Source organism: Hibiscus syriacus, unplaced genomic scaffold, assembly GCF_006381635.1.
Source record: "Hibiscus syriacus cultivar Baekdansim isolate YM2019G1 unplaced genomic scaffold, ASM638163v2 tig00110299_pilon, whole genome shotgun sequence".
NCBI lineage: Eukaryota > Viridiplantae > Streptophyta > Magnoliopsida > Malvales > Malvaceae > Hibiscus > Hibiscus syriacus.
Genome location: NW_024062668.1, coordinates 554,631 through 578,398, shown reverse-complemented (window position 1 = coordinate 578,398; position 23,768 = coordinate 554,631). Strand labels below are relative to the sequence as shown.

The window sequence follows — 23,768 nt, the reverse complement described above, 5'->3', positions numbered from 1 at the left end:
GACCTCTTGGCGAAATGCATATATCCTTCTCAATACCTCCCCACCTACATCTCCAGTCTCTGCGACACTATTGTGCCTCAAGTTCCTCAGAAAACTACTCCTCTGATATTTTGCATACGACACCCATATTCTCCTCCCATCAATGAGGACATTGTTCATCTTCTCCTTTGCGTTAATCAAATCCTCCTTGCTCGCAAAGTGCACAAAGGCAACGTCTTATCCTTGTAGTTGGGTCTTCTATTAACAAATGGATAAAAACTTTAATCACCTTACCATAAAGGCTAAAACGATCCCATAATACATTTCTATGTACTCTCCTACTAAGATTATCAACGAACGCAACCCAAGATCCACCTCCAGACACCACTCTGCCTCTATCAGTGCTCTTGGTGGTAGTCATCAGAACTCTTTTTTTCAGTTGTTTCCCTACTGACAATAGTTTATTAAATGGTGTCATGTTGTTCTCATTTGTCATTTTCATTAGAAAAAAAAACTGATTGGTAGATGATGTTATTATATACCCATAGTGCCATTCAACTTCCCCTCCATACCAAAACCAAAAAATTTCTCTGTTACTAGATGAAGTTTTGTATTTTTGATTATGTTTATCACACACACATATTTGATAAATGGATCTCATAATTGACTACTTGTTTCTTAGTTGTCCTATTTTACACTTAGCTTTATTATCTTCATGTGCTATAATAAATGTTTTATTCATGATGATTTAGCTCTCACAGTCTATCCCTTTTCCACTTTGGTAAATAAATCTTTTTGGTCCGTTTTGATAATTAAAACTGTTAAACTATGCTTTCGTCCCAGCGTACCCTAAAATTTAATGTCGTTACAAAAGTAGCAATGCTAGCCAATAGTAATACGTCTCACATTTGTAGAACTGGTGCATTCAAGTAATGGCACCACTCAGAAAGAGACAGAACAGGAAAACCAGCGTGATAGTAAAACAAATCACAAGGAACCCCCAAGAAAGGTAGATAAAAAGAATGACTCCATTGTCCCTTCTCATTTTATTTGGACTGACACGTCCTGCGTGAAGGGAGAATCCTTAAGATTTTCAAATCTTATGTTTTGTATCCTTCAATGAGGTTTGCTTAGTTAGCTGTTTTTTTTGTTCTATATTTTATGTGTGCATCTTCAGGCATGCCTTCCCCTCTTTCCTTCGTTGTATTTACTAGTGGAAGTTTAACTACAAGTTCTTCCCTCTCCACTTCCCTGACTTTTCAAGATTCTGCTGCAGAATTTAGTTTTAGTTTCAACTTTTGACATGAATAGACTTTGTTAATGTGCCTCCAACACATTCTCTTGATTCACTTCAAAAATTGATTGTGGAGCATGGGGGAAAGTTCTCAATGAATTTGATTAATTCAGTTACCCATTGTGTTGCATCTGAAAGCAAAGGTGCTCTCTCCCTCCCTCTCTGTCTCTTTCTCTCTCACCATGCATGCTCACATCATCATCCTTCCAATGCTCAACCATGTCTCGTGTGTGTTTGGAAACACACTAGCGGCTTGAATGTGGGCATTGATGCTTCCTAGGACCAACAATTATCATGGCTGAATAATAGGGTTAACAAGAAAACCTGTCAGGGATCAAGTATCGGGCAGAAAAGCGTCATGGGGAAATTATTCATTACTCTTGGGTCTTGGATTGTTGCTCTCAGAAGAAGCTCATACCTTTGCAGCCAAAGTAAGGCTTGGATTCATCGGATCAAATTCCCTTCTTCCTTTTCTCTTGTGCTTCCCTCTATTCAGCTGATAATACGTTTTACCACATGTTTTATTTTAAAGGTACTTCCTTTTTCTTTCTGAATTGTCAAGGATGAAATTACAACAAGAAGTTGATGAATACTCTGATCCTTACTATTGGGACCTTGATCTTGCAGATCTCAAACAGGTAAATTTATATTCAAGTAACTCTTTCCCATTTAAATGTATTTGGATATTGTTACATTAACTACTATTATGCATGGCAATGATGGACACAGAAGAAGTTAAGAAATTAATTTATAATAATAACCACTGATGTTGATTCCAAATTTGGTAAACTTATGATAGCTTTATGTTTTCCATCTCTTAAACAATATCCAAAGGTCTGAGAACTCCAAGACAATTGACTATTACAGGGGGAAGTATTGTCCAAATGATAAATGGTCTCTGTTTCATAGCTGCTCTGTTTACTTCTATTGTTCACATAATTGTTTGTAAGATATATTGCCAATCATGATTACATTTATCTGGCTCATCTGTCTTTATTGAGTGAATAACTTCTGGTACATTTCTTAGTTTGCTACATAGTTGTCTATTTTCTTTCTCATACCTTGTAGCTTTTATCTAGGAAAGACGATTGGCAAGTCTTGTTGAAACTAGCAATGAGGATATTAAAGCACGAAGTTTTAATGGGCTGTGACAAAATAAGTGAGAATCTCAACCACGCTACCCATGTTGTCGTCGTCCCTATACCAGGACTGGATGTGGACTTTGATTCTATTATTTAGAGGTAATATTTGGCTAATACAATTTTTTGTTGACGATTAATGTCATTTGTTGTGCTAAGGTTCTTTCGACTAGTCTGTGGATTTAGGTTACACTCATCCCAACTCTGTGAGAGAAAATAAAATATTGCAACATGTGAAATTGAAGAACAATTAGTTTATTTGGTTGTTTTTCCTCTTTGGTGACATTAGCAAGAGTCCTTTGTCTTATTATGTGGCATTATATCAATGAAAAATGAATTTACATTAAATGATATTCAGGTACTCGTTCCACATTGTGAATAAGGAACTATCTTTTTTAAGGAAAAAAAACAATATTCTTTGTTACTTGGGATTGTAATTGGACCCAGTTTAGTTCTTTTTTGCTGGCTTCTTTTTAGCTTTATGAAATTCATTAAAACATGGTTTTTGTAAAACATTTGAGATATTTTCGAATATTAAAACTTGCTATTGGGATTTGGCAATTGAAATTTCATATTAATTCTTGGACGATTGTTTTGTTACTTCAAAAGGGATTGTTATTTGAGTTCTTTCTTGATTGTGATATTCTGAAGGCATTATTCTTCTATGGCGATTGGACTTTTAGTTTATCGTGTTTACTTTCAGCTTTGTTTCACTTGGATAACATAGGGTAAAAATGGCTAATTGAGATATAACCCATCTTGGCATAGAATGGCCAAATCTCTTTTGTTTGCCTATTTTACAGAGCTTGTCTACGGTTCTCCATCTAAATCCTGGGCTGGCTGTTTTGACTTTGTTCTTTCTGTAGTTGTTCTTTCGAAGAGAAAATCTTTTATGGAAAAAGGGGCTTCATGTTTTGGGATCTCGGTGGTTGGAAAATTGCTTAGAGCAGCGAAAGAAGTTGCAAGAAGACCAATATAGCTTGAAACCATGTGATGTTGAAGAAACAAACTTCCTCAAACGGTTTGTGCAAATACACTTTCAGTTCTGTTGCCGTTATCGAACTTAGTTACCACATATCTGTACCTGTATCAGTGATCTTTGTTCGAGGCCTTGCTCCCTTTTTTTCCTCCTACGTGGATGTCGTAAATGATCATTGCTTTATGTTATCATTTCGTGCAGCAAATTGGACCGAGATCCAAGCGAGACCATGCCAGATGTGAACATCGTCCAGAACCAGGTTACATCTACTTCTCACGAAAGTAAAAACAGAAGAGAGAGAGCAGCCCAAGATCACCTGGAAAAATCATTTTCATTGGTTACGCCTGATTATGGGAAAAGGAAGAGAAGACCTGCTAGCAAGAACACAAAGGGAAAGCCATTGTAAGCCAAGCTCCGAGAGTACTAAGACGTCGTGGAAATATGTCTGTTAAGATTAATGAAGACGGGTCTGAGGAGAGTGATTCTGATGACAAAACAAATGAGGGGATAGATAAGGATGAAGAGAACACCTAATACAATGGAATGGCCGGCAGGGAATTCGAGTTTCATCAAAATCCAGTAGCAGAAGAAACGCAGGCATAAAGTGGCCTGATAAAGTTTCTGATACTGTGATGTCTGAAACAAATAACGATCAAGCAAGCATAAAACGGCCTGATAATGCTTCTGATACTGTGATGTATGAAACAAATAATGACCAAGGCAGCAAGAGTGACGAGAAGTTTGATTATGTTGAACCGGATGAAGGGAATACCCGCCATGAGACTTCGAAGTTGGAAAAAGCTAGTACTTATGTCTGATCCAGTTCAGGCCATGTTACTGGACATGATCCCAGGCCTTGGAATAAAGCATGTTGAGACTATGAATTCCGTTGTCGAGAACGAGAAACCACGTGCAGATAATGATGCTAAGGTTCCTGTTGTGGAGGATGAGAAGGGAGATGCCGACATTATCGCACCGCCACCAAAGAAGAAGAAAGTGAGTTACAAGAATGTTGCCGGAGAATTGCTCAAGGATTAAAACGTTGTACTTTGCGTGGCTTTTGTATATTATTGTCTTATGCATTACATAAATCCGGAGACGATTCCTAGCAGTTGTGTTTGTTCCAACTTTTGTACATTAGTTTCTTGGGTAAATTATGTGTTTAGTACTTAAACTATTATTAGTTTTTATATATTTTAGTATCTAAACTTTTAATTTTTTAAAATTATACTTAAAATTTAGTTTTTGTTTCGCTTTGGTATTCAGTTGTTAAAAACTTTAGTTTTGTTTTATTTTAATATTCGTTCAAAATTTAACGTTAAATTTTTAAAAAATTAAAAGTTTAGGTACTAAAATAGATCATAATTAATAGTTTAGTATTAAAACTGATCAAAATTAATAATTTAGATATTAAATATATAATTTATCTTAATTTCTTTACACTCTCAGTGAGACGCAAATTAACTTCGTTAGGTTTTCTTCATTTACAACTTAAAACATTCTCTTACGATCAAATTAGATCGCAATATCTGTTATCCATTACATGACGACTCCAAATATCTGCATCGACTATATACGATTTGGTAAACAAATTATATATGATTATTATTTTCTTCCAATGATTTACATTTTAATTCATATTTAACTTTTCAGAAGAATAATCGAATTTGTTATAATATCAATTCCTAATTTTTAGTAAAATGTAAACTTAAATAAAATAAATTTAAACGAATCAGAAAGATAATAGACACAAAATTTAATCAAATGTAAAGATAATATTAAATCCAATTTTGGAGAAAAGAGAATACATATTACAAGAAGACACAAATCTCATGCTTTAGGAGCGGGCATAATCATCCAATACTTTTATATGAAAAAGAAAGTTAATCGAATAAAACAAAATAACATAATTTAAACATGCAAAAAACATGATAAAATTATAAAAAAATATCAAGAATTTCCATATTTAAAATGTTGTCACATAAAAATTAGATGAATAATCTATCTATATGCATGGGTTAAGATCCAATTATATAGTGTTAAATTAAAAAAATATAATTTTTAAAAATCATCTGGTGAAAGAGAACCAAAGATCGAGATTAACAATAAAAATAAAAAGATATTAAAAAAATTAATCAAAACCTTACTAACTAATTTCCTTTGGTTTCTTACGATCAGAAATGAAAAGCATTTCCCTAATGCCATTCTCCCCTCCGTCTTTCGTTTCTAGCCGCCTATTGTAGCTACCATCATTAATCATCTGGTAAAGATTTATTCTCTGCATTTTTTTTTATATAATTCAAGAACAATTAATAATTCTTTGGTTAACGAAGAACTCATTTGTATCATTTAAAAATAATGGAAAATATGTTGTATCAAAAATAAATACACTCAAAGAAAATCGACGAGTGACGACAACCACCACAACATAGGACCTGCGAATATAGAGATTATCATCGAATAGGAGTAATTTTTTATTAGAGGAATTTTAAGTTGTATTTTTGATGTTGCTTTTTAGTGATTATTTCATATATATATATATATTTATTAATTTTCATATATAATGATATTTCTATTTGAAAAAAATAGACTTAGCATTATTTAAAAAAAGTTGTAAATAAAATATTATATAATTTAATTTAAAATAGATTACTATCCTTACGACAAACTTTTAGCTGTTATTATTATTCTCCTCTCCGGTTTTGGTTGTTTTAGTCGCCGACCGTAGCCACTGTCGCCAACCGTCCGGTAAAGGTTTGTCCTTCGTCTCTGTATCTTTTATTTATTTATTTATTTATTCAAAAACACATGATTCTTTCATTAACGGTGATGATCTCCTCTAATTTTCAACGAAATCGATAATGAAAAATTTTTAAACCCTAGCTCAACATTATTCCCGAATCAGATTGTTGTCCTCTACCTGTCTTCGAATATGTGCGCAATCATCACTGCCCATCCCCCCGTAACCGAGAATCCTAAATAACTTCGAATAAAAATCCCTTCGTTCAAGCCATCAGTGAAAAACAAATGTTTTGAGCCTCCTGAGTGTCACAGCTCTGTTGTTAAGCAAACAAGTTTTAATGGAGAAAAGAAAGGATTGGAGAACCTAGGGTTTTAAAACAACTATTAAGGTCCGAAGAAGGGAGGTAAATTAAGATAGAGAGGTTAGGATTAAAACAGATCTGAGGGAGTAAAAGTAGTGAAAACGATGGTGTTAATGAAATCTATCGATGAGAGATAGTGGAGGCGCCTGTTAGCCTTTCAATATGTTTTTGTAGTTAGTATTTAGAAATTCATATGGATTGTATTGTCAACTATTTTTCCTCTGTTTGTTGCCTGGTTTGCTCAATTTTGAATCATATATTTTTATTTGACATGTGAATTCAGATGAGACACAATATGGCATACTCGATTGAGGAAGATATGTTGGAAAATGCAGAGAAAATTGGTATTCAACGAGCTTCTCTGTTTTTCCTTTTTCGCTTTTGTATGATAAGTAATGGATGTTTCTCACATATGACTGCAGCTGATTCAGACATGACTGCGAAACCTGAAGAAACTGTTATGGGGGGTGAAAAGAAAGGTAATCCTGGAATTCTATGCCTTTCCCTTTTTCCTAACATTTGTGCTCTCGTTGAGCGACTAAGCTATGGTGAATGATACAGAGGCCATTAAAAGTCTACAGGAGACTGTTGCTCGTCAAGAACATCTTCTGGGTTCTCTGCAAGTGCATGCTGAGGAGCAGAAACGAGTGAGTGAAATGATCCACCGTGTCGTAACTGGTTTCGTCCGGGCACGAAATATTATTTGGAGGGAAAAGTGATGTGAATAAATGGTTTTAAAATAATTTGGGAGTCACCATCGGCCTTTCGGGTCAGGTAGGTCGAATACCTAAAAATCATCCTTTAAAAGAGTTTTTAAGAAAACATCGATTAAAAGATAAACTGATCTGCGTTTTAACCAAAAAATCGTTCTTTTTAATAATAAAAAAAGGGATTCGTGGTTGGTTACGTTTAGGGAAGGATTAGCAACCCTACAACGCCCAAAATTGGTACTTTTTAATTAGAAATTGTCTCTATTATTTAGAAATTAAAAAATCAAATATATTTATTTATAATCCTATTATTTTAAGATTATAACTATGAAAAATATACATTAATTTATATATATTTATAAATAAAATATTATTTAGAAATATCAGAAAAGGACTTCTAAGTGCCTTAAGACAGCTCTTTTGTTTGATATTAATAAATATATAATAATTAAAATTTTTTATAATATTAATTTTAAAATACCAGAATAGGACATCCAGTTGTATTAAGACTGTCCTTTTCTTCGATATTGAAAAATAAATAAATAAATATTAAAATATGATAAAATAATTTATGTAAAAAATATAAATTATTATTTATATATATATATATTTATATGACTATATAATAAAAATAATATTTCAATATATAAATAAGTAAAATTAAAAAAATAAAAATACAATTAGAACTATATATTTAAAAGCATTAAAATAAATGAAAATATTTAAAATTAGTGACTAAATTATAATAAAATTAAAATTAAATACCTAATTCATAATTTATTATTTAAAATTATAGGGATTAAATATGCCATTTTCCTTATTTATTAATTTGGTGACTAAAATAAAATTATATAAAATTCGAATATCATATTAAAATAAATTAAAAATATATACTCAGGATTAAAATATTATTTATTAAAACTAAAGGACTAAATATGTATTTTATCTAAAATATTTATAATTACGGTTAAGGGCTAAAATATAAATAAATAAAGTTTAGAGACCAAATTAAAAGGATTATAAATTTGATTTAGTGACTAAAATGAAAGAATTACAAGTTAAGGGACTGCGGACGGGATTTAACCCTTAGTTAATTACACAAATAGCCCTCCCTGAAACGACGTCGTTTGGGAAGGGCTATTTAAAGCCCGAAACCGGCTGGCCCGAAGGGCCAACTCTCATTTCCTTTCTTCCCCCTCTCTCTCTTCTCTGAGAGAATTCAAAATTCTCTCGCTTCTCTCTAAAACAGAGAGAAGCACACCGGCCGGCAGCCGTTCACCAGCGTTGACCCCGCCGCTGGCCACCGCCTTTGGTGGCCGGAAAAAAAAATTTTATACTAAAACGTAGATCGGACCGTCCTAATGACGGTTCCGGTGTTCTTTTCTTTTAAATAGCTCCCGATCGGAGCAAATCTAAGAAAGTACCTTCGATTTTCGAAGGCTTTTGGTGACGTTTGAAGAGGTCCGGCGGTCGTGGCTTCCTCGGTAAGCTTCTCTCCTTTCTTTTCTTTTGTTTTTGGTTGCTGTGTTGTGGTTTTTTTTTTTTGTTTTGTTCTCCGTTCTTCCTCTCTCCTTGTTGGCAGGGGGCTCGGTGGCTTTTATAGCCACCACTAGTGATAGCTTTGGACCGGTCTAAAAGGGGTTCTTCGGTGAGTCACCGGATTTCTAGTGGTGACTCACCGTTTGGGGGAGACGTGTGCGGCTGGAGTGGTTCTTCTGGAAGCCTTCGACGAGACGTGGCAGCGGTGGAGATGGTGGGAGCAGCTACGGTGGCCGCGTGGCCCTAGGGTATCATACCCTAGGGTTTGTATCTGGAGGAGTGTGGACCGTTGGATCTCTCAGATCCAACGGCTGAGATTGAGGCGGCGGCTAGAGCTAAGGTTTAGAAACCCTAGCTGAAACCACAAATGTTTAGGGTTTCCTTTTGGGTTTGGGCCGGTTCTGGTTGGGCCTAGGATTTGGGCTTGTAACTATTATTTTTTTTAATAATAATAATAATAATAATATATATTATAATAATAATTATTATAATAATAATAATTAAATAAAAATGGGTAAAAAGTTAGTATCTTCAGCTGCCCCTCTTTGCTCATTCTTGTGTTAATAAGAATAGGGCAAAGACGAAAAGATAATAAATTTTTTATCCATTTGGCTTCACTTGATTATGATGGAGATGTTGAATAAATTCTTCTCTTTCTTCAGATGAGTTCTTCTCATTATGAACTTTCCGCTGGGGATGATGTTGACCTATTTCCTTCTGTGATAGAGTCATTCAAAAGGTTGAATAAGCTCCTCTCATTATGAACTTTTTCTTTCTTTTTCAGATGAGTTCTTCTCATTATGAACTTTCTCTGGAAAGGTTGATGCTAATATATCTTCTTCTGTGATAAAATTATGTAAAAGGTTGAACAAGCTCTTCTCATTGTGAACTTCTTCTTCTTCAGATGAGTTCTTCTCATTATGAACTTTCTCTGGAAAAGCTGATCCATCAAGTGATGGATTTGAGCAAAAGGTTGAACAAATTCTTCTCATTATGAATTTATTCTTCTTCAGATGACGAGTTCTTCTCATTATGAACTCTACCTGGAAATGTTAATCCATCAAATGATGAATTTAAACAAAAGGTTGAACAAATTCTTCTCATTATGAACTTCTTCTTCCTTCTTCAGATGAGTTCTTCTTATTATGAACTCGAACTGGTAATGCTGATCCATTGAATGATGAATTCAAGCAAAAAGTTGAACAAGTTCTTCTCATTATGAACTTTTTCTGGAAAGGTTGATCCATCAAATGATGGATTTGAGCAAAAGGTTGAACAAATTCTTCTCATTATGAATTTCTTCTTCCTTCTTCAGATGAGTTCTTCTCATTATGAACTTTCTCTGGAAAAGCTGATCCATCAAATGATGGATTTGAGCAAAAGGTTGAACAAATTCTTCTCATTATGAATTTCTTCTTCCTTCTTCAGATGAGTTCTTCTCATTATGAATTTTCTCTGGAAAAGCTGATCCATCAAATGATGGATTTGAGCAAAAGGTTGAACAAATTCTTCTCATTATGAATTTCTTTTTCCTTCTTCAGATGAGTTCTTCTCATTATGAACTTTTTTCTGGAAAAGCTGATCCATCAAATGATGGATTTGAGCAAAAGGTTGAACAACTTCTTCTCATTATGAATTTCTTCTTCTTCTTCAGATGAGTTATTCTCATTATGAACTTTCTCTGGAAAAACTGATCCATCAAATGATGGATTTGAGCAAAAGGTTGAACAAATTCTTCTCATTATGAATTTCTTCTTCCTTCTTCAGATGAGTTCTTCTCATTATGAACTTTTTTCTGGAAAAGTTGATCCATCAAATGATGGATTTGAATCTTTGCTAAAATCTTTGAAATTCCTGTCAAAATTCAACATGGATGAGAATGAATGAAAATGCACCTATTTTTGCAAATGCCTAAATATGATGCATGAATGTTAAGTTATTTGATTTCAGATTGGTGAACTGAGTATTTCTTCAGTTGTAGAAACCCAATAAATCTTTCTTCTTCAAATCAGAGAATCTATCATCTTTGACAAATGTAGATGTAGATATAATGTCACAAAACCTCTTGAGAATAAAACTCAATAGTATAGGCTCTTGAAAAGCTTGCATTCATGCAACATGTTGATTCTGATAACAACTCATCTGATTATGAAGTGTTCTTTCAAGATGATTTCACAGATATCGATAGTTCTTTTAATACCGAGAAAATCTTGAATTATGATTCTGATGAGGAGAGTAAACTGTTATACTTGAAATAAAATGGGATTCTCAGAGGCTGAGGCTTCAATAGCCATGAAGAGATGTGGTTCAGATTCATCAATTACAAAATTGACAGATTTTATATGTGCTGTTCAAATGGCTAAGGCTGCTGACGCACTTCTTCCGGTAAAAGATAGGAAGCCATTATGCAATGATCCCAATTACAAGAAAAGGTGAAACTTGGGCTATGATTTTTGGGAAAGGAATAAGCAGAAGAAACTTGAAAAGAAGCTTCTTAATGAAGACGATCATGCAGTTCATCTTTTAATTCTAATGATTGGTTCTGTGGTTCCTACCGAACCAGATCAGATAACTCAAAGAACACTTCCAGAATATGCTATTGGGTCTTCTTATTTCTACTATGAGCACATTCATCTTTCAAATCCAATAATTGGTTTTTGGGGTTCATACCAAACCAGATCAGATAACTCAAAGAACACTTCCATAAGATGCTATTGGGTCTTCTTATTTCTACTATGAGCACATGGTACTTGCTCCAATTAATGTTTGGACTGGAATATCATAGTACTTATTCGATGTAGAGCCAGAATTTGTAGATTCGAAGCATTTTCATGCTACTACACTAAAAAGGGCTATATTCATAATTCTGCCAATTGAGAACAGATTTTCTCTTATTTTGCTTCCTCCATGTGCTGATGTTTTTCCATTAACAAAGAAATGATGGCCTTCCTTCGAGTGTCCAAAAGTATGTTCTTGATGAGTGCTGAAAATGGAATCTGGTATGGGTTGAAAAGAATAAAATTGTTCCACTTGAATCTGATGAGGTGGAAATGCTTCTAGGTTTCCCTAAAAACCATACACAAGGATCTGTATAGAGACATGTTCCATGGTGGTATCAATGTCCTGTCTCTTTTCTCTGGGATCAATGATACAGAGGTTACCTTTTACTGTCTTGGCATACTTTTGAAAACAGATGTGCAAGAACTGAATGATGATCGGTTGGAGCAATTGATGAGTAGTTTTAACGGACTCGACCTTGTTGGTGGTGGCATCTAACGTAACAACCTTACTGGAAGAAATAAACATCATTGTGATGGGCTTGAAGATTTTTGTTGGTGCATTTACTTGTAATGATTGCTACAACAAACTGTCTCTTCTGCTGCTCCAATATATCCCACTCTTTTCGAATCATGGAACAGTTTAGTTGACAGTAAAACTTGTCATCTTCAACTTTTGGAATACTGTAACCAATGTTACCCTATATAACCAGAGTGCAGATAATGACTTGTTCATGGCTTTATGATGGTGATAATTTGCTTACTTTGTATTCCATGCCTTTAAAAGTATTAACATAAAGTGATATTCAGAAATCTTTAACTTATTTCAAAATTATGTTAATCCATTTACAAAATAAAAGAATAAATTGAATTTTCGAAAATAAATTGAATCTCAAATAAATTGAACTTGGAATTTATTAATAAATAGATAGAATTGTATTCAAAGTTATGGCAAGCATAAGAATGATAAAAATTCAAATGACTCAACAAATTATTAGCATAAGTATTTCTAAATTAATCAAATTGACACAATTTAGAGTACTGATGTAAGCTTTTGTCTGGAAGATCTCAAATGTTGTCAGAATGCTTGTAGATGTGAAGTTTCTCCCAAACTATCAAAATCTTAAGAGGGTTCAATTGCCAGATGACTAATATCAATATGCATTTGAGCCGCCCATTCAGGTTTTCAACTCAAATCCTTCCTTTGGTTACAAGATGCCCTTTGCGAGTTTTCATCTTGACCCCTTTTTTTCTTTTTTTTTTTTTTTCTTTTTTGTTTCTTTTTTTTTTCTTTTTTTTTTCTTCAAGCATAATATTTCTTGACAGAATCCGAGTTTATTAGATTTCTCAGAATTTTTCCATCCATTTCTGCCAAGATCAACGCTCCTCCGGAAAAGGCCTTTTTTACAACGTATGGCCCTTCCCAATTAGGCATCCATTTCCCACGAAAATCTTTATGTATAGGCAAGATCTTTTTTAGTACTAGATCACCCTCTTGGAATTCTTTTGGATGTACTTTCTTGTCATGAGACTTCATCATCCGTTTTTGATACATCTGTCCATGGCAAATAACTTTCAATCTTTTCTCCTCAATAAGGTTCAATTGATCAAATCTAGCTTGGATCCATCCGGATTCATCCAATTTTGTTTCTCTCAACATTCGAAGCGATGGAATCTCAACTTCAATTGGTAAGACTGCTTCCATCTCGTAGACTAAAGAAAAAGGTGTTGCCCCAGTAGATGTTCGAACAGTAGTTCGGTATGCATATAAAGCAAAAGGTAACTTCTCGTGCCAATCTTTGTAAGTTTCAGTGGTCTTTGTAATGATTCTCTTGATGTTCTTATTTGCTGCTTCAACTGCCCCATTCATCTTTGGACGATATGCCACTGAGTGTGCATGTTTGATCTTAAACTGTGCACAAAGTTCGGTCATCATTTTGTTGTTTAGGTTCAGAGCATTATCTATAATGATCCTTTCTGGTAGGCCATACCGGCAAATTATCTCTTTCTTTATGAATTTACAGACTGTGGACCTCTTAATGTTGGCATACGAAGCAGCTTCAACCCACTTGGTAAAATAATCAATTTCCATAAGGATGAAACAATGTCCATTTGATGCTTTTGGTGTGATTGCCCCAATGACGTCTATTCCCCACATAGAAAATGGCCAGGGTGCTGTCATTACATGTAAAGGAGATGGGGGTACATGAATCTTATCTGCATATATCTGGCATTTATGACATTTCTTTGCATAATCAATGCAATCTGTGTGCATGGTAGCCCAATAGTATCCATATCTCATTATTTTTCTGGCCATGGAAAGACCATTTGCATGTGTTCCACATATTCCACTGTATACTTCTTCAATGATGCTTTTGGCTTCGCTGGTATTTAAACATCTCAATAGCATTTGATCATTGCTTCTTCTATACATAATCTCGCCATCAAGGAAATATCCTGCATCCATTCTTCTCAAGGTTTTTTTATCAATTTCAGATGCATTTTGTGGATAACTTTGATTTTTGATATATTGCAGGATATCATGATACCATGGTTTACAATCTACCTCTTCTTCCACACTATAACAATGTGCAGGAATTTCATATACTTGCATTTTGATTGGCATCATATCAACTTTCTTAGTTGCCTGAAACATAGCAGCTAATGTAGCCAAAGCATCTGCCATTTGATTTTCTTCTCGAGGGAGATAATTGAAGGTGACTCTCTCAAATTCTTTCACTAATTTAAGGGTAATATTTCGGTATTCCAACAATTTGGGATCTTTTGTTTCCCATTCTCCTCGTAATTGATACACCACTAACGATGAATCTCCATATATTTTGAGACATTTGATTTTTCTTTTTATAGCTGCTTTCAATCCCATGACACAAGCTTCGTATTCCGCCATGTTATTGGTGCAAAAGAACTCCAGTCTACTTGTAAAGGGATAATAAATATTTTCTGGAGAAATTAACACTGCCCCGATTCCTCGTCCTAAGGCGTTGGATTCTCCGTCAAAGTAAAGCTTCCAAGATGCAGATGCATCATTTGTTCCGACTTCTTCATTCATGGATATGCACAACAAATCTTCATCTGGAAAATTGAAACTCAAAGGCTTATAATCATTTGATACACGACTAGCCAGAAAATCAGCTATGACACTTCCTTTTATCGCTTTTTGGTTGACATATACAATATCAAACTCAGATAATAACATTTTCCATCTAGCCATTCTGCCTGTCAAAGCTGGTGATTCCATTCAGAATTTCAAAGGATCAAGTTTGGATATCAACCAAGTAGTATGATATAACATATATTGTCTGAGTCTTCGAGTAGCCCATACCAAGGCACAACATAATTTTTGTATTGGTGGATATCGAATTTCACAATCAGTAAATTTCTTGCTCAGATAATAAATAGCTTTTTCTTTTCTTCCAGATTCATCATGCTGTCCCAGTACACATCCCATCGAATTTTCAAAGACTGTCAAGTAGAGAATTAACGGTCTATCAGGCATTGGTGATACTAAAATGGGGGCATTGGATAAATATTTCTTAATAATATCCAAAGTTTCTTGACATTCATCATTCCAGACTTCAGGATTGTTCTTTCGAAGTAATTTGAACACTGGATCACATTTGTCAGTTAATTGAGAAATGAACCGAGATATATAATTTAATCTTCCCAAAAAGCCTCGAACTTCTTTTTTTTGTATTGGCTGGTGGAAGATCTTGAATTGCTTTTACTTTATCTGGATCAATCTCAATTCCTTTTTTTGCTGACCACATATCCCAAAAGTTTCCCGAAAGTTACCCCAAAAGTGCATTTAGCGGGGTTGAGCTTTAATTGATACTTCCTTAATCTCTGGAAAAGCTTTCTCAGATTTTGAATATGTTCTTCTTCAGTTCGGGATTTGGCAATCATGTCATCTACATATACTTCAATCTCTTTGTGCATCATGTCATGAAACAAAGTTACCATGGCTCTTTGATACGTTGCCCCTGCATTTTTCAATCCAAATGGCATCATTTTATAGCAGAATGTGCCCCACATGGTTACAAATGTTGTTTTTTCCATGTCTTCAGGATTCATTTTTATCTGATTATATCCTGAAAAGCCATCCATGAATGAAAACCATGTGTGTCCTGCAGTATTGTCTACCAAGGTGTCTATGTGGGGTAATGGAAAGCTATCTTTCGGACTAGCTTTGTTGAGATCTCTGTAATCCACACACATTCGAACTTTCCCATTTTTCTTTGGTACGAGAACAATGTTGGCTACCCATTCTGGGTATTTGGCTGCCTGTAGGAAACCTGCATTAATCTGTTTCATCACTTCCTCTTTGATTTGTAACAACATTTCTGGCCTCATTCGCCTGAGCTTTTGTTGGACCGGTTTATATTCTGGATTGATTGGAAGCTTGTGCATTACTATATATGTACTCAAACCAGGCATATCTTGATAAGACCAGGCGAAGATATCTTTGAACTCTTGAAGAAGATTTATCAATTCTTGTTTTACTTGGATTGTCAGAGTAGTACCAATTTTCACCTCTTTCATTTCTTCATCTGTTCCCAGATTTACAGTTTCAATCTCTTCTTTGTGAGGTAGAATTTGTTTATCTTCTTTTTCTACCAGTCTTAATAATTCAGTAGGAACATCATATTCCAGTTCATCCTCACACCCATTGATTTCTTCCAGACATATGGGCTGCTCTAAATTTATCTCTTGATTAAATTTAAGAATAAACATGCTATTAACATTGTGACACCTGCAAATTTAAGTCGGACATATTTCCGAAAGAATATAGTAAATTTATGAAATAAATAAATGTAAAAATGTAAGAAAATGTAAAGAATGATTTCCATCTGAAAATTTTAAAGAAAATTTCTTATATTTAATATTAGGTTAACATAATTTCCTTTACAAGATAACAAAAAGTTTTCATACTTTTGAGCTAAACATAAAGATTAGTTCTGAATATTACTCTGTGTCAATATTAAAAACTATAGGAAGGTCTTCAGTGGTCCAATTGTTGAGTGTTTCTCCAGGAAAACAAGGGCAAATCCTATCCAAGTATTTGCCAGTCTTGTTTTCATTCATGATCATGTTGATAAATAATCCATTCATAGCTTCTTCAACTATGCTTTGATCTTTCGTCAACTTTTCTTCTTTAAAGGCCTCAACAAGCTGTTGCTCTACATTAATTGTTCCCCCTGATCTGAATGTGGTATTCAACTGTGGGAAAAACATGTGTTCCCAAAAGATTTCTTCTCCTTTCAACCTTGCCTTTCTGTCTTCACATCTTCTTTTCATCTCTTTGTTCTTTTGCTGAAAATTGGGCTTAAATCCAAGCCCAAAACGATCTTTCTTCATCTTTATACTTACAGGAACTGAAATCCCTTGAAGATTCTTTCCTAAACCTTTCCCAGCTTTAGCTCCGATGCCTAAAGTTTGTCATACCGTCATCTTGGTACAATCAGATAATCTGGGATATGGAATTTTGCTTCCTTCTGCAATAAAGGTTGCATTGACAAATTCAAGAGCTCGGAAAGAACATTCGAGAGCATCATCATTGGTTTCAATATATGGAACATCACTTGTTATAGACGCAATGATTTCTTCTTCAGCTCCTACGCATATTAGTTGTCCATCAACAACAAATTTCAATTTCTAATGTAATGAAGAAGGAACGGCTCCTGCTGAATGAATCCATGGCCTCCCTAGTAAACAATTATATGTAGGGTGGATGTCCATCACCACAAAGTCAATATTGTACACGACTGGTCCGATTAACAATGGTATTTCCATTTTCCCAAGCACCTCTTTTTGAGTACCATCAAAAGCTCGTACTACATTCTGATAACTCTTCATGTGTGATTTATCCACAGGCATTCTTTGAAGTATGACTAGAGGCATCAAGTTGAGAGCGGATCCATTGTCAATCAATACTCCTGGCAAAACATGACCATGACAATGTGTAGTGATATTCAAAGCTTTTACTGACCCCATTCCGCCTTCAGGTATTTCATCATCCGTGAACGTTATGTAATTGTCAGCGGCTATATGTCCCACAATTCTGTCAAGTTTATTGAGGGATATATCTTCAGGGATAAAGGTTTGATTAAGCATTCTCATCAAAGCATTTCTATGTGCTTCTGAATTCATCAATAGATCAAGAATAGAAATTCTCTCTTGTTGTTTGTGTAGTTGTTCAACCACACTATACTCACTATGTTTCAGGAATTTCAAAAATTCTTGCGCTTGTTTTTCTGTTACAAACTCATTGAATGCTGGAGGGGATTCATCATCAAATACCTTTTGGGGTATTACCATGGTTTTTCCTTTTGCTTTCACTTGTTCCGAGGCATTGGATGTTTCAGGAGAGTAACATCTCCCACTTCTTGTAAAGAATCTGACTTCACTCACTGCTTCAGATGTCGAACTCAGACTCTGTATTTTCTCTTCTGTTTTTTCTAGAGAAACAGATCCTCCTACCATTGAAACATTGGTAGTATAATTCCAAGGTACCCTGCGGGTATCCTTGTATGGAAATGGTAAAGGAGTTGTGATAACTACTTTCGGCTTTGTTGGTGCAGGAATTACTGTAGATGATTTCACATTAATGATCACAGGATCATTTGTTCTTTGACTAGGTTTAGAATCCTCTGATGAGCAAACATCATCTTCTTTTTTCCTTGGTTCTTCTTCAAAGAATTCTATATCTCTGCTATTCATCAATTTTTGCACCAAATCCCTAAACTCAGGACATAGTTGAATTTCATGCCCCTTCTCTTGATGATATTCACAATAATTCTTGCCTTCATTATGCTTTGGCCTGAATTGTTGTGGAATTATACCGGCTAAAGAGAGTTGTTGAAATACCCAAACAAAAGGAGATTTAATTTCAGAAATGTCAGTTTTTGCTTTCTTTCTGTTCTCTTCCTGAATTGCATTCACGTTTTTATCTCCATGATTTGGCAATGGATGATTTGATGTAGATGGTGAATTGAATTCCAACTTTCCAGTGTTGATCAAATTTTGAACCACCCTTTTGAATGCCAAACAGTTTTCAATAGAATGACCCGTAATTCCTTCATGGTAAACACAGTGTGCCTTTACATCATACCATAGAGGGAATGGTGGTTGCATGGGAACCAAAGGATAAGGCCGTATGACATCTGCTTTTATCAACGAATCATAGATCTCTGCATAGGGTACTGGTAAAGGTGTAAAAGACAACCTTTCATTTTCCTTTCGAGATCCTCTGGACTCTGCTCGATTAGTGTTTGTTTCCTCTTTTTTAACCCTTGGCTGGGTTATTGTAACACTTTTCGATGAATCCTTGTTGTAAGAGTTTGCATTGTTGATTTCATTCTCTTTTTTCCGGTACATAGGTCTTTTGGAACTAGACCCTTCATTTGATTCAATTTTGCCACTTTTCAAGACATTTTCAATGAGTTCTCTAGAAATGACCAAATCTGCAAAATTTCTGGTTGCATTCCCCATTAGATGATTTAAATAAGGAGCTTTCAATGTATGGACAAATATTACTGTGGCCTCTTTTTCTGACAAAGGTGGTTGAACTTGGGCTGCTGTGTCACGCCATCTCTGAGCATACTGTCTGAACGTTTCGTTATTCTTTTTCTCCAAATTTTGGAGAGTCCATCTATCAGGGACCATGTCTGTTACGTGGCGGTACTGATCTAGGAATGCTTTAGCCAGATCTTTCCAAGCTCTAATGTTGGCTTTGGTCAATTGAGTATACCATTTTAAGGCTGGTCCTGTCAAACTATCTTGAAAGCGGTGAATTAACAATTTCTCATCTTTCACATATCCTGCCATTCTGCGACAAAACATAGTAATGTGGGATGAAGGGCATGTGGTACCGTTATATCTATCAAATTCGGGAGCTTTGAACTTGATGGGGAGGATTAGGTCTGGAACCAAACTCAACTCACTAGTGTCAAACCCATAGAATGATTCAGTTATTTCCACGGATTTCATTCGTTCTTCTAAGCTCTTGATCTGTCTGGTCAATTCTTCATTTACTTTTTCTTTCTCATTCAGCTCATTCAAATCTGGGATTAAATGGTCAGCATTATAATCCCCTATTTTCACATCTGATATAAGTGGATTTTTGCTTGAAGATGCAGGATCCACTTGTCGATTTTCATGTGGTTTGGCTTCTTAAAATGTTGATGTGCGGGCATTGATTTGTATAGGTGTAGTACCAGAGTGATAAATTGGTTCTGGTGAAAAACCTAAAGGATACATAGGTTCTTGGTCGAAAGATACAGGATTTTCATGCATTTTTCCAATGATAGCCTGCCTTTTAAACATGTCTTCTATTTTCTGCATCATGTTGTCTTGTGAGTTTGCAATACTGGCTTCAATTTTCTCTAGCTTCATTCTCATTTCTGCTTGTTCTTTATTATGTTGTTCCTCAATACGTTGTATTTTATCCTCCATAATTCTCTTAGTATCTTGTCTAGTACCGTAGTGATGTTGTATTTCTCTTTTGGCCAGAATAACTGCGATTGAAAAATCTTCTGATATTATTATATTTTTTTTCAAATTTTAATTAATGAATTTTATCTTAATAATAAAAATTATACATAAAGAAAATCATGAAATGAATAATGAATGTATGCAAAATGTATGTATGCAAAAAGGTATTGATCCCAAAAAGTTAACTGTCATAGAACAACTTTCATCGGCATACAAAAGTTTCTTTATAATAGTTCATAACTATAGATAAGGCGTAGCTTTCCTATTAAGCTCTATAATTTCTTTCATTAACCATGACACCTTCTTTCCGAACTTAGAAACTGGATCAACGTGATGCTCAATTATTTTAGCTTCAACAGCTAGTTCCCCAACATATCTGGCAACTTCCCTCATTTGTACCATGGCCTCGAATACCATATTACTTCTTTCTTCACTTCTTTCTACATAGAAATCAGTTGACTTTTGCCATTGTTCATTAGTTCCTTCAAGAGTTTGCTCTAACTCAGTGATCCTGACTTGACAATTGTGCAGAGTTTTTTCAAGATCTCTAATGCGTCTTCACAGTGAAGCACTTTCCTAATTACTTTCTTTGAGATCATTAGGTCCTAGACGAACCTTTTCTTGAAATAATGATTCTTCAAGTTGCAAAATGTAAGCGTTAAACTCTGAGTTTTTGTTTCTAGACTGATCCAGATCTTCTTCAAGTTTTGTTCGTGCTTCTTGCGTTCTTTGATTAAGCTTCTGGATTTGAACATTCTTGTTTCTGCATCTTTGCATCCAATTGCTAGCCATTTCTTGCTCTACCTCAAGTTTGGTGTTGAAATTCTTTCTTTCCAGCTCCCATTTTTCTTTTTCAATATTGAACTCTTCAATCTTTTGGCCTCTGACTTCAAGTTCGGCAATCAGCTGGTTCATTTCAGATTCAAATCCCTTGAACATGATATTTTTCTCACCCTCAAATTTATCAAGAATATCACTCTTCATCTCTTCTAAATCTTTGGCTCGATCCCTTTCTCTTTGCATTTCATTCATGATCTCGCGGTGTTCAGCTTTGTGTTTTATAATTCGCTCTCTTCTGTCAACCTCAAAATCTTCCATTTTTTGCTTTCCTTTCTCAAGGCTTTTGAGTAGACGGCTATTCTTTCCTTTCAGATCTTCAACTCGACTTTTCTCGATGTTCAATTCTCTGGTCATTTGTACTGTTGATTGGCTTGGTCCTGATGCTTTCCGGGATTTATATAACTCCTGGTAATTTATCTTTAATGCTCTAAATTCACCATCAACTTTTTCTTTGTTTTCTCTCAACATTGCACATTGTGATGAATGAAAGTCAATGTCAACACCCAACATAGCTTTATCTCATCTCATTTGCTCTAATTCTCTCGACCAGCCTTCTCTTTCTGCTTTAAACTCAGCTCTCAGGATTTCAATCTCTGATGGAACCACCTTAATGCGATCTTCCATAGAGATATCCTCATTTTGATCTGGTAGAGGAATATTTTCATTTTTCCTGACAGATCTCTATTCCTCATAATCAGGAGTTAGCATTTCTTTTACTGCTTTAGCTCGGATACAAAAAGTTGTTTTCCAAGCTGTAAAGGCTTCCATGATATTTATTTTATAATTTTTGCTGTGGAATGCGAACTCAGATGAATGTAATCCAGCAGTAACAGGTACAAATTGACGACCTTCATACTGTCTTATGACCAGAAGTGGTGCATATCCAATTCCTCCCCACAATCCGAGAAGCATTATCCAATTGTAATCACCACATCTGTAAAAGAATTCTCTTTGGATTTGCCATGGGGCTCGCCAAACAATGTCATTGCTTTGCAGATTTCGAAAGGCATTAATCCACATATCTTTCTTAATTTCTTTCGGCCATTCTTGCTCCAGAAATTCTTTTAATGGTGAGTAATCCGTATTAAAGCGTCGGTATGAAACCTTTTCTGTCCTCCAGAAATGGCTACGGATCCAAACATATAACAATTGGGTACACCCTGAGAATCGTCCACCTCCTAGCTTTCTACAAGCATTTAACGATCTGAAAGTCTTTGCTAGAATTGCAGAAGCAGGATTAATCTTTTTTGGTAGCTGCTCAAACAAATCTACTACTGCAGCTTCAATATATCCCAATACTTTTGGGAAGATTACCACACCATACATACCCAGAGCAAATAGATCTAATCATATTTTAGTGTCTGGATGACTCTAAATAAGTTCTTTAATGTTGGTCCAAGCAATGCCTTCGCTTTCGCCCTTTTGTTTTGTACGGGATGCCACCCATTCTTCTCGTACCCCGGCAATCTTTGCTAATTTAACTCGAAAGGGTTGAGTTTTAATTGACTTTGAATAAATTCGATTCTCCAAAGCCCCTTCTATATGTAGCAAAGTTTTGTATTCTTCAATAGTAGGGACCAAGTCCTCCTTATTGAGAGTGAAGCAATTGTACCCGGGATTCCAGAATTGAATTAGGGCTCGAAGTAAGTCATCATCAACTTCGACATAGAGCAAATATGGGATGTCTCCATAAGTCTGATAAAACTGCAACTTTTTGTTTGATTCCCAACTTTCCCAAATGCTTCGCAAATCTAGCATTTCATTTCTTTTTAGCGAAACTGGAGCATAACTGGCTAAGTCAGATACATAGTCATCTTGCAGACTGTCTCCTCCTTGTCTTTGTAAGTCCTCAGCCCATTGTCTTACTTCTGAGTTTAGAATTATTTGATTTGAACACTTTTTATCCATGGATGAAGGCTTTCCAATGAGACAATTAACACGGGGATCAATGCCTTTTATCCTGTATGATGCTATGCAAACAGAAGAAATAAAGAACACACAAAAAGAAATGAATTAGTTTACATAATAAAGAAATTTAATAATAATATCTACCTAAATATCCTTATTTAAACATGCTTTTTTCATAATTTAAATAATTTAAATTCACATGTAATTTAATCAGTAAGAAAATAAATAAATAAATTAAAAGGAAAGTTAGAATTCATTTCTCCTGTGTGTACACCTATTTTGGACAAAATTTCGGCATGGCTTCAGATCGGAAGAGTTTCTAGGGTTTATTATATGCAGGGTTTCAGATCTAAGAATAAAGGTACCCGAACTGTCCTTGTTGATGCCCCCTTGGGCTATCAAACCCTCAATCCTAGTCCATTACAGACTTTAAACGGATCGAGTTCAATTCGAGGGGACACATTTCTCTATGCCTGACACGGAGAATAAATTCTCACGAAAACATAGAGCATATGAACCCCGAAAGTTACTTGCTAGGTCTGACACGGAGAATAAATTCTCACGAAGACGTCGCTTTCACTCCCACTTAAAAGGGACAAACTCAATTATAGAGCTTTATGTTATGCAATGCAAGTGTTGTGTGTGAGGAGAAATGTTCAAACCTCTGACAGAAAAAATAAATAATGAAATAAAATACTTGTAAATAAAATGAAATATAAATAAGAAAATATATAAATGCTATGAAAATAATAAGTATATATAAAAAATTTGAAAAGAAAGAATTATAAATCAAATATATGAATTTTTAATTTATAATTAATAGAGACAATTTATAATTGATTTTAAAAGTTTGACGTTCCCCAGCGGAGTCGCCAAGCTGTCGTAACCGGTTTTCGTCCGGGCAAGAAATATTTATTTGGAGGGAAAAGTGATGTGAATAAATGGTTTTAAAATAATTTGGGAGTCACCATCGGCCTTTCGGGTCAGG

At 34.9% G+C, this 23,768-nt stretch overlaps 1 pseudogene; it reads left to right on the top strand.

Annotated features, from left to right (window-relative positions):
• Window positions 1–694: 694 nt before the first annotated feature.
• On the top strand, window positions 695–4,429 carry LOC120116588 (annotated as a pseudogene).
• Window positions 4,430–23,768: the final 19,339 nt, after the last annotated feature.